The following is a 13,387-nucleotide window of genomic DNA, read 5'->3' on the forward strand; positions in this document are numbered from 1 at the left end:
AAGTTAATAGTTTTATTAATGACAAATCTATGAAACTTCGTTACGCTATCTTTTTAAAGTTTTTACTTCTTAGTAATAACATTAGTTTTTATTACTTATTGATAAAATATTAAAGATAGAAGTAAAAATACTGCTAACATAATGCTAGCCTGTCGCTCAAGTATCTTTATGAAATATTTCAAATTATATTATTAGCAAAAATACTCTACAATACTGTTTCTAACCGTAATTTATACGTTTTAAATTTCTTAAGGTAATAACGTTTAATGATTCAAATGGTTAAAATGTTTATTCCAAACCATAAACTTTTCTAAAGCCTATATTCTAATAAAGATGCTTACTATTAAAACGAATTAAGCAGCTCAACAAATTTTTTTTGGGATAATTATTTTTTTGGTGATACCTTAACTATTTTGAATGAAAATCTCGATGAGCAGTTTCAATCAATTGTTTATTATAGGAGAAACCTTTGTAACTGATAAGTAATAAATGGTATGAATTTTGGGTGTCATGCTTGCGCCATTTATTACTAAATGCCATCTTTTGAAAGCACAATTTTCACAACGAAGACCGAGTGAAAGATAAATCTAAAGCAACTAATTGAAATTTTTTTATCCTTTAATGATAACAAAATTTTTAAGAATTAAGTTTATTTTCGCAAGTTGCCGCAGAACTTTGACATTTTTAAGAAGCTTTCCACATTTATTTCCCTCTGGTCATGATGATAGAAGTTTGATTGAATGTGGAGGGTCTATATTCATATAATATTTTTTTATTTATTAATATTTAAGACTATCTTCAGATCTATAAAATCTAATGGGTAAACTTACTGAAAGCTACTTGAAAAATGACATTTTTAAATTGTCATTTTCATTACATGCATAATTCATAACAAATAATTTCATCTTTTTGTATTTATAAAGAGATTAGATTAAAATTTATTAGAACAGTGATGCATGTTCCAAAGGACACGCAGTTCCATAAAATATGAAAGACTCTGACAACGTGCCCTATAATCACAAAACACATATGCGAGATATTTTACAATATATATATATATATATATATATATATATATATATATATATATATATATATATATATATATTATATATATATATATATATATATATATATATATATATATATATATATATATATATATATATATATATATATATATATATATATATATATATATATATATATATATATATTACAATTATATATAAGACAACAGTTATAAAACAAAATCAAGTTAGCGGGAACAGTATTTTTCAAGTCGATAGAATTAATTTTAACTTTGAAGCTCTTGATATTTTTGGCGCTCACGACGTCAGACGGCAAGTTATTCCACGACATCAAGACATCACATCATCACGACGTTCACGACGTCAGACGGCAAGTTATTCCACGTATTAACAACCCTGAGTGAGAAAGAATATTTACGGACATCGAGTTTACATTTTAGTTTGCATAGTTTGAAATTATGTCCTCGAGTGTAAATATAGTTGTTAATTAAAAAGAAACTTGATTTATTTAAGCAAATTAAATTGTTCAGAATTTTGTAACATGTAATAATATCTTGCTTGAGGCGACAAATTTCTTGTAGCTCTAAACCAAGAATTCTAAGTCTATTAAAATATGAAAAATTATTTAGTTTAGCAATTTTCTTGGTAAAACGTCTTTGTACTCTTTCCACTATTTTGTTCATTTCAGTGCGGTATGGCGACCAAACCAGAGAACAATATTCTAAGATCGGTCTTATATAGGTAGTGTAGACCTTTACGATAACACGTGGATCTTGACTTTTAAAACACTTAAGGATTAGATATCCTCAAATGTTTGATGCGCGAAAGATATTTGAAATATTACTATTGTAATTTAAGTAATAATCCTTCGTCACACCAAGATCTTTTGGGTTTGTAGACCAGGTTAAATTACGATCTCTTAATTGATAGTTGTAATTTATATCTTTACAAAATAAAGTAGGCGCTATTCTATGAGTAAAGCACTTATTATTGGCTACTTTTAATTACCATTTTTTTGACCAGAGATAAACTTTATAAATGGCAACAGCAAGATCGTGACTGTAATCGGCATCCTTAAATGAATTATATAGCTTGATATCGTCAGCATATAACATTAGAGAGCAATTAAGATCTTTTACTATAGAGGGTAGATCATTAATATATAACAAGAATAACGTTGGACCCAAAACGCTGCCCTGTGGAACTCCACTAAGGATACTGGTCGGATTGGATAGTGAATTTCCAACCAGAACTCTTTGATATCTGTTGGAAAGAAATGCTGATGTCCAATGAAGCAGCTCATCTATTATGCCGTACATTGCAAGTTTTTTCAAAAGTTTTGGATGAGGTACAAAGTCAAATGCTTTTTGAAAATCAATATACACCACGTCAGTAATTAAATTCCAGTTATTAGTTGGCTCTTGAAGATTTGTGCACGTTGATCTTTTAGATAAAAGGCTGTGTTGATTAGGTGTTATTAGATTATTTATATTAAGATAATCAGCGATACATGAACTAACAATACTTTCCATTACTCGACAGCTTGTGCATGTGAGGAATATAGGTCTATAATTTTTAGCATCTGAAGTAGATCCTTTTTTAAAAATAGGCGAAACCAAAGCTTGAAGCCACTGTTTTGGTAACGAGCTTGACGTAAAACTTGATTCGAATATATATGAAAGCGGAATACATATTATGTGTGCTAACGGTTTTAAAAGTATATTAGGTATACCGTCAGGTCCAAATGATGTGCTAGGTTTTAGATTTTTTAGTTTTGATGAACTATTTTTGCTGAAAAATCTACGCAATCCATCTTAATATGTTCACTAACAAAAGTATTTATTTTAGGAAAATTTCGGTCATCTACCGTAAAAACACTTCCGCGATTTCAACATTGCTAGTAGTAGAGTTGCCATTGGTTTTTAGAGGATATATTTTTTTATGGTTGTTTAGATTTTTATTTACAAAACTAAAAAACTTATTTGAGTTATTTTTTTTGACCAGTTTGACCAGTAGTTCCACATTTTTATTGTGTTTGGATATGGCTTTTTTACATTTTGATGCATATTGGATAAATGCCTTTTTGTGCAAGATGGTCTTAGTGATCGACCATCCTTACCATAAAAATGATTTGCGAATTAGCATTTTATAAATATACTTTGGATAAGAACGACTTTTTTTCTTATGGTATATTTTTCTGATTGGAACAAAACGATCAATATCTTTACGAAGATGATCAGAAAAGATGTACCAATAATCTTCAGTTATAAAAACAAAAGAAAAATTGAAGTCCCAATTTATTTTTGATAAATGAATTATAAAATCAATTACATCTGTATTATTGAAATCGTAAAAAGATTCAGAGTTTGTTTCGGGCTGATAATAATTAAGGTGTTTATATGAAAAAGGACTGAGTTATGGTCGCTTGTACTATATGGAAACTCAAAAGAAATATTACTTAATAGGGAAATGATATTTGAAAGAACAAGATCAAGAATATTATTTTCTCGAGTGGGCTCCAGTACATATTGATGCAAACCTATACTATTTGCTAAAGTTAAAAAAAGGCGAAGTGTAGTTAACCCAACCAATTTTCGGTAAGTTGAAATCTCCAACAATGACAAATTGAGGAACAGATTCACAGAGATTGCTAATTATCGAAATCATTGATTCAAGAAAGATAATCATTAAGAGAATAGGACGGTGGGCGGTAACAAGTAATTAAGCGGAGTTCACTAGACCCAAAAATAGATAATAATGCTATTCATTCAATATAACTTTTAAGAGTTACTATATACAAAATTTCGTAACTTTTTTTATGTTTCAATTCATTTAGTTAACTTGCCATTAGTTAATTTTTTTTAATTGAAGGATTCAATTACCTCAATGTTAAATCAAGCAAAGACTTGTAATGAAAGTTGAAAGTGTGTGTTTATGAAAATCGAAAATGTATGTCTGTCTCGTAAAAATATTAATGACATCTTTTCAAGCAAGTTGTACAACACCAACCTTGAGGTCTCAATACCATTACCTCGAATATTTCGATTCATGGATACAACAAGGGCTATACAATCTGGCAGAACTCCTTTGCGCAAGAAAAAAAGAGGAATGAAGTTGCACTCTCACCTTTGTTTGATTTCAAGTCAATACGAGTGAGAGCGGAAACAAGAGGCAGTATATGTTATTGCCTCCTTTGTTAAATAGGTAATTCAAAGCTGAAGCGAAAACCTATTTTTAAAAAAGCTGTGAAAGAACCAAGTGTGTGTTGAAGCACATGCACCGGATCTTGAGAAAAGATTTTTTCCAGCAATGTTCTTAAAATATTCGGAAAATCGTCAATCCAAAGCAGCAAAAGATGCTAAAGCAGCAGTGCAACTTGCATCTCAAGTTTTGCCAACAAAAAATTATTCCAAAAGAAAATGTTCAAACTGCTAAAGCAATTGGTAAACATCACAATCACGCTCTGTAAATATGCTTAAATAATATCTAAAGTATTGAAAAAATCTTGACTTTCAAGAGATAAGACTAAATTGATATAAGAGATGTTGAGTATTTTCTAACCTCTTATAAAATAATTAATTTGAATTCCAGATTTACTTAAAGTAAGTTGATAATCACAGTCAGAAAAGTAGTTTCTGGCACAAGGTTGTTACTCATATCAAAGATTTACCAAGTCTTGTGAATTATGCAACTCATTTTGTAAAACTTCTGGTGGTTATTTTACCAAGCTCGAAACTGACGGTGGTAAAGATTCTCAAGAAAAACAAAGAGCTTGAAGAGAGGTTCATAGTTTTATAAGCAATCTATACATCATATAAATGAATTTCAAATCAGTCTGTTGATTTTAATATTTAGCAACTGCAATTATGGCCATACGTAAGGTTTCTTATATTGTTTGTTTTATATATGTAGAAAATCTAATAAATGATGTAAACTTTAAATAATAAAAAAATGTTTTTGCTTTTAAGTATGGCAACTTTTAATAATCCAAATATTTTAATTGGATGTTTCAAACTGGCCATTGAATGTTTCAAACTTATATACTTTTTGGAAATAAAATTGGCTAGTTTTACATAGATTAATTTTGCAAAAAAATCTTATTTTTTTGAATTATGGTGTAGGATAAAATTGTAAAGGGGTTACTTGTCTTAACGTGGTCCTCTACAGCAAAAAATCTTATCTTAAGGTGGTACTCCACAGTACAAAAATTGTCTTAAAGTGGTTCTTCACAGCAAACGCTAACTTTTGATTGCATAGAGTTATTGTTTTAATTTTTTCATCAAAAATTTGGTCCTATAAATTATTAATAAAAATCATCTTTAAAAAAAAATTATTTAAAATAATAAATAAAAAGATTAGCAATTTATTTGACAAGTTAGCGATGAGATTGCTGAATGACTTTCGCTCTCTCTTTTCTAAATTCTTGCCGGTGTAAGCAAATGATACTCCTATTCAAAACAAATTTCTGACAGTTAAGTCCAAGAGATTCTATTGTAGCTGTTATAATTTGAGCAGCGTCTCTGTCTGAGATAGCACATCTATCCAATAGTAAGGATATTTATTTTATATATATGTGTATATGTTTGGAATTGTTAGAATTAATAAAGAAATAAAATTAAAAAAAAATATAAAATTGAATAAATTAAGTAAACAATATGAACTATTATAATATAATAATTATGATATTTTTTTATACTAATAACGAACTATAGATTTAAATAACTTACTTACACTTTTTCTTTTCTGTCTTAGCATTTTTATACTATTCTATATGCATTTTTTTTTGTGCAGCCTTTTCCATACCTCATGAAATTTTTCCAGCTTTGCAATACAGTCTTTTAAGCGTTTTGTTTTGTATTCTTGCTTTTTCCCAAAAATTAAAACTCCATGTATTGTTAGTTTAGCTGCATCTTTTACATCTAACTTTACTTAACAACTATTATAAAACAAACTACGTAAAACTTAACTGTTCAATGGTAACTTACTCACCAGTAATTTAGTGAGTCATGTATCCAAGTAAATGAAATTTATCTGCATGTATTGAATTTCTTTCTGTAGATTTAGATGAAGCCATCTTTACTTTCTTACTAAGCACTGAATTCACTTTGCACTAAATATTTGATTTGAATAAAAATGTTAGAACTGTTTACTGAATGGAAACCTAACTTCAACTAGAAGTAATAAAAGGACTATAAATAAGGTAAAAGACTACCTGAATTTTTTCTTTATCTGTAAGGAATAAGAAAGGGGTATAACAACCCTTTTTTATTTACAGTTAGCTATAATACGCTTCCTTTACTTATTAAGGACCTTGGCTTCTCCTTTAAGATAGTCTTTAAGGTAGTCTTAAGATAATTTATACTATAAAAAAGTTTTTCTTTCTATTGTATAAATTGTAAACAATAACCGTCATTTTTTACAATACCCCTAAATTAAAAACACAATTTTTTTTTTTCATTTATAAAATCTGTTAATTCATAAATGATAATAATATTGCATGTTGTTTCATTATTTTTCCCCCTCTGTAAAAGCAAAAAACAGAATATAAGTAATAATTAAAATTAATCAATTAATTAATCATTTAAGTTAATACTTAATTAATCTATTATTAATCAATTAACTATTATTACCCCTTTTTGGTTGAAGGACTTATTTAGCCCTATTTTTTAACACGTTAATTAACTTGCTTAAAATTAACGAATTATTTAATTAATTAATTTTAACCAAGCAACTTGCCTAAAATAAATTTGTTAAATTATCTTTCAAACAATAGTTACAAAGAATACAAATTGTTTAATTTAGAGGTAATTTTGAAACAGTATTTAAGTTCTTGTGCATTTTTGCGTGCCAGGGAGATTTTAGCCCTTTTTCAATCTGCATATGTAAAAATCTAAATATTTCAGAAACTATTGGCAATAGCTAAAAAGTAAAAATAATGAAATTTAAAGGAACAAAATGAGATTCGTTACACATTGTTGAGCCGTTTTCATTTTATAATTAAAAAATTACAAATTTTTCCCAAGATTTTTTCAAATTTCGTTCTTAAAGAGGCACGGGTTAGCATTGTCCAATTAAGCTAATGCTTTATAGATGTCATTTTCTAGTCAAGTAGCACACTTTAAGGGGTTCCTCAGTGTAACTTTTGGAAATTTTTATTTTCACCTATAGCGTTTTAACGACCCTATTGAAGACCTGTATTAAATTTAATAACAGCTGAACTAACTCCAGTGTCTCTAAGGCTGAGTTTAAGCGGAAACTTCAGTAAACAATTTAGTCATTGTCTTTGGATTCAACTGAGAAATAACTTGACAATCTTTTTTTTTTTGATGACGTTGGATAAAATTTTTCGCCTTCTAAGCCTTTTATGTTTTCATCATCCTCGCCATAATTTTCTCATTTTCTTCACTCTTCAACTATATTTCGTCTTCTTTTAGATAAAGTATCATGCGCCATGGCTTGATTAAAATTCTTTTTCTTCCCCAAATATTTTTAAGCTCGATTAAGGTTGTGTTAAAGACATCACGGGTTGAAGACGATCCTTTTCAACTAACATTGTCAATTTCCAGGAGGTACAAAAATCTTCCTAAAATTTTTAATGGAAGTTTTTAACGAAGCTAATTTTTTCTCAAAACAAAATCCAATAAATTCGTCCTTTTGATTTTTTCTTGCGTGTCAAGTTTTTCCCACTCAAGACTTTTCAATTTTTGAATAAATACACTTCAAATTTTAAATATTTTGCAATTGGAATAACACAGCACTACTGCTAACCGTTCTGAGTTGCACGCTTACTTAAAAATCAATAAACTCCAGTAAAAATTAACAGTTAATATTACATTGCCATAATAGAGTACATATAGAGCGATAAGTTTCTTGGTAATCTGGCAAACCACAAATCACAAATACTGTTAATTGTGATTTGCCAGAAAAAATATACAAAGAAAATTAGTGGTAATTTCCCAAAAATTTCAATAAAATTTTAATTGCTTTTAAATAAATTTTTTTGAAAATGTTGATTTATACATTGTATTCTTAATTATGCACTATCTTAACTTTAGTATATTAATTATCTTAACAAATTATTAAGTTAAAGAGTGATTTTCCAATCAATAGCTACGTTTTTTATTGGGTTAATTAGTATTTCTTTTATATTTTTACTACATTTGCATTCTTGCTGACAGATCAACAAACCGCAGCGAGAATTTAAAGGTTGATACTATGACAAAATGACCAGATACTGCGCGACCCCTAAATATTTTTTTTAACCCAATTTTTGTAGCTGTAATACGTTACGTAGTTAAAAATAGCATAATAAAAGTTCTTGAATGAATTTTGAAAGACTGACTGTGAAATCTTTAAAAATGTAGAAAAATAAGCGCGAAAACTACAGTTTACTTAAGTTAGGTAACTTAGGTAACCCAATAATGTCCTACCTAAATAATGTTTGATTGTTATAAAATTTTACAATAACTATTTTTGAATGATTATGCACCTCGCATTAAAGTTTAACTCAAAATTATAAAAAATTTTGAAACAGGGCAACCTACTGATTCTGCAGAATGAATTTCAGAGTCAGAAGAAAAATCATCATCAGCTTTTTCTTTGTTTTGTTGGTTATCGCTTATGTACGTAAAGACGCTGATTTGTTCTTATTGTTTTCCTGCCATAAATCCTCTTGTCCCACTCAGCGATAATTTAAATTTCAAATGTGTTTGCAATACAGCACTTTTATCTTTTTAGAACAGCTTATTTTTTCAACTCATGGCCTAATGCTGCGCATAACCAAAACAAAGTCATATTATATTTACATCAATTTTTAACTAATAAAAAGATATTTGCGAAAAAATTGTGTTTCCAAGAATAAATTATTTAGTTACCTAAATATAACAGTTTATATCTCTTTTTGTATTGAGTTTGCTTTTAATCCAAATTTTCAAAGACTATTCACAAGCGATGAAGGAACAAATTAAGCTTTAAAAAAGTCGAAAGTTTTCATTAAAAAAAAGCTTATATTAGTGGAGAACTATATGGAATTTGAATATAGTCATAAAAACTTTGGAAATATTAAACATTGAGTTTACGGACACAAAAAGTTTATTAAATATTTCAAGTATGTTTTCGAAGAATCGGAAAGCAGTAACTTTTAAAATATTCAAAAGCTGAAATATTTTTTATTTTATTTTATAACGGAGTAATCCACTCTTCATAAAAGATTTTAGTGCTTTTGAAAATTGGCCAGAATTAGGACGTCACCAGAAGTAGGTCAGTTTACCCTAATTAAACTTGAATTGACAGCCTAAAAAAAGATGCAACTATGTTTCATATTTTGAATATAAAGCAGACCAAGAAAACTTTTTGTAAATTTAGAGCATGCGTATATTACGAATGTTTTTGCGATCCTCTTGTGGTACATCCTTCAAAACATCGTGGCTCATTGGAGTTTACAAAAATGAGTGAACATGATGTATTGAGTACGGTTCTTTTATATAATTTTATAAATTAACATGAAAACAAGTAAATATATGTACATATATATAATATATGTATAATATAGCTCCAAAGAGCCATCACCGATTCCATTACAACGGTCAAATATATGCGTAGAACGTGCGGTAAAAGCGGTGCAAAATTTAGGGTGGAATGCAAGAGGCAAACTTGAGTCAAGTTCGACTTGAACTTTACATTGTAACCAATAGCGGCAGAGTATGGGTTTTCCCCTCAAAAAATACTCTGCCGCTATTGGTTACACTGTAACGTTCAAGTCGAACTTGACTCAAGTTCGCTTTTTGCATTCCACCCTTAGTGTCTTTATGTCAAAGCAAAGGAAAACTTTACACTAAATACTTAATGTCAAATACACTGTAAACACATTTTAATTATTCATGTTTTATTGGTTTTCCGTAAAATATTGGAACATGTGTCGCAAAATTACATTTCTTATATTCCATAAATCTTTTTTTTAAGTGGGGTGAACTTTTTTGAGTATAAATGTTCGATACATTCCTGATTTTTGCATAAAAAGTTCACTAAATTGAGTATAGGGATACATGGTTGCAAAGTTGTTTAATAAATACATGCATACGCTAAATATATATGTACATATATATTTAAAAAGTTTTATTTTAAAATAAATACTAATTTAGATTTATAGATTTATATTTACATCTAAATATAAATCTAAAGAATTGTTTTTTTCTTCTTTTAATAATAGTTGGATCTTTATTGTATTTTAATGTTTAATTGGGAAAATAGAAATCATTCCTATATTTACAAGGGTGTCAGTGAATAAAGTAATACTTTGCATATACTTTTGACCTTCTTCAAGTATTTCAAAATTTTGTATTGAATCGATCAATATTCCGTACAATTGCAATAAGATATTGCATCTAAATAAAGTTAATCCATTTTGTTAAATTAAAGTCATTATAAAAAATTTTATTTTTATTAAAAAATTTAATAGAAGTTGCTTAAAATGTAATTTAAAATATATGTATGTTTTTTGTTCAAGCTTATTTTTCTTTTTATATTATTTTAAAATTGAAAAAATAATAATATTTTATTATTATTACATAAAACAGAAACTCGATAAACTTGTAAACTGAGTATCGCAGATGTTTTAAATCACAAAGAGTAAGTCCTCGTTTTAACATCTGTGTGATGTATATTTCTAAGGTCATTTACGGTAGTTTCATAACTTTAAATTTTTTTAATTATTCAAAGTTTTTTAATATGCTTAAAAAAAGTCTTTTAAAATAAAAAAAAATTGTGGGTTATTCAAGAAATATTTAGCTCATAACTTACATTGCCATAAGCAGCATGCGTTGATTGTAGCAACGGACATATAATTTTTCTTTTTACTTGCAATTCAAAGTTATACAATAAAACTGTTGCACAAGAGAATGTGGATTTTAACTGTAATGCTTGTTCGAATCAAGTTAAAAATGTAGTGCATATAGTCTAAAAATGGTAAAGGTATTTTAAAAGAATAAAAGAAAGTTGTGTTGCTTTTCGCAGCGAGCCTTTTGCATGCCTTAAACTGTTGTCAAATATGTCTTTTTAATTGAAGCCTACCTCTAGTAGTACTAATCACAATGTTTCATATTCTTCAATAGGAGCATCGTTGGAACAAATAAGTTTTACACAGAGTTGTAAACGCAGTATTTTCCCAATCATTAACAAACCGTAAGCAACTTCCATTAGTGTTATAGATAATATTCAAACAAACTACTTTCTAGATAAGCCCATAAAAACAGGAATAATTGAAACTGATATTTTGGATCACTTTCCCATTTTCTTTTCTTTTGCTGAACATGCAACTATAAGTGATAATTCTAAAATCAAAATCTAGAAACGAAAAATGAATGAACATTCTATGCTTAAACTTAAAGAATCTTTATCGAAAATAAATTGCATAAACGTATACAAAGAATGTAACCTTGGACACAAATTTCGCTTATAATCTATTTCTCGACATCTTTTTTGAATATTATAACAAGCATTTTCCAATTCCTGAAATAGAAATTAAAACAAAATATTTAAAATGTAATGGATTACAGAATAGGAAATCGTCACAAAAAAAAGCAAAAATTATACTTCAAGTCTTTAAAAAATACAAACGAAGCAAAAAATAGAAACTAATCCTTATAAAGTTTATAAAGAATATAAAAATCTATTTTCATATTCTTTATAAACTTTTTAGAAAAAAAAAACTTCTGAACAATTAAGAAATAATAATGGGAGCATAAAAAAACGTGGAAGGTTATAAAAGAAATCATTGGTAAAAATAAAATAGTTTCTGACATTTTACCCTCCAAATAACGGAAAACGATATTGAGTAGAGATAAAGAAGATATATCAGAAATATTTAATAATTTCTTTGTAAACACTGTTCTATATCTGGCAGCAAAAATAAAAGGCTCAGAAAAGTCATTTCAAAACTATTTTAATGACTTTAAGAGCTCATTGCTAGATGGTCATATAAACTTAGATGAACTAGAAACCGCAATCAAATCAATTAAAAAGAATAAGTATTGATGACATCTCTCCTAATGTTGCACTTTATGTTTTTTGATCAATAAAAAGGCCTATTTTTATTCAATAAAAAACAGGATTGTCCCAGACAAATTAAAAATAGCAAAAATTGTATCTGCATTTAAAAGTGGAGACCTCAATTCTTCCTAAATTTATTAAACTCCTTGAAAAAATAGTTCACAAAATGCTATATAAATATTTAATAGAAGACAGAACCTTAAGTTAAAACCGATACGAATTTCAAAGAATTCTAAAGAATTTCTATAGAATCTCTGTTAATTTCAATAGAAATTTCTATAGAACTTTTTTTCCAACTTTTTTTTCTATAGAAAGTTTTAAAGCAATTTCTATGAAATATAATATACATTCTATAGAAATTCTATACAAATTCTATAGAATTTCTATTGGCTACATGTTTCAAAAGTTTATAGAAATTTTATAGAACTTTTTTTCCTGGTTATAGATTACTGTAACAACTCAAAACAGTTGAAAACTAAATGTGGATTCGATTCAAGATTCAAGAATCTATTCTAGCTCCTCTTCTTCTATTAATTTATGTCAACAGCCTTTCTATAAGCTCGTTTTGAACCTGGATCTCCTGCTTAATAACCACTGCGCCACGACCGCACTAAACTTCGCAGACGACTCCAATCGGTTTTATTCATCTACCTCAATCACCTTTTCATAACCACAATTTTTAAACTTATTAAACTTAACACATGGTTCAAAACAAATTGTAATTAAATTTAAACCAATATAAATACATCTTATTTCACTCCAGAAAAAAAAAAGATCTTCCCCATCAATTTTTTTATGCTTGAGCTAAGCATCTTTGAAACATGAAAAAAACTTCATATAAAAGTATGTTCATATATATGAGGAATGAGGATGCTATTCAAAAAATTATGGTGATTGGAGACTAGGAACAACCAAAATTCCAAAACGGTACCCCCCATCCCCCAGCTTTATATATGAGTCAAATTTGTTACTTTTTTTTCAATCTTAAACTTAATTTAAATTTATCGACAAATTTCAAGTTTGATTCAATAATCCTTTGTTGATCGGCTTTATGACCTTATAAAATTTACAGCCCCCTCAATTTGATTAGGTGACAAGAGATAATTGAATCAAATTTGAAATTCGTCGATGAATATAAATTAGATTTAAAATTGAAAAAAAACAAAAACAAATTTGACTGATTGCCCTCCTATTTGGGGCTGGGGGAGGCTAACGTTCTGGGGTTTTTGTCGTTCCCAGCCTCCAATAACCGCAATTTTTTGCATAGCATCCTCATTCATTATATATATGAACATACTTAAATATGGAGT

This window comes from Hydra vulgaris, chromosome 07 (assembly GCF_038396675.1).
Source record: "Hydra vulgaris chromosome 07, alternate assembly HydraT2T_AEP".
Lineage (NCBI taxonomy): Eukaryota > Metazoa > Cnidaria > Hydrozoa > Anthoathecata > Hydridae > Hydra > Hydra vulgaris.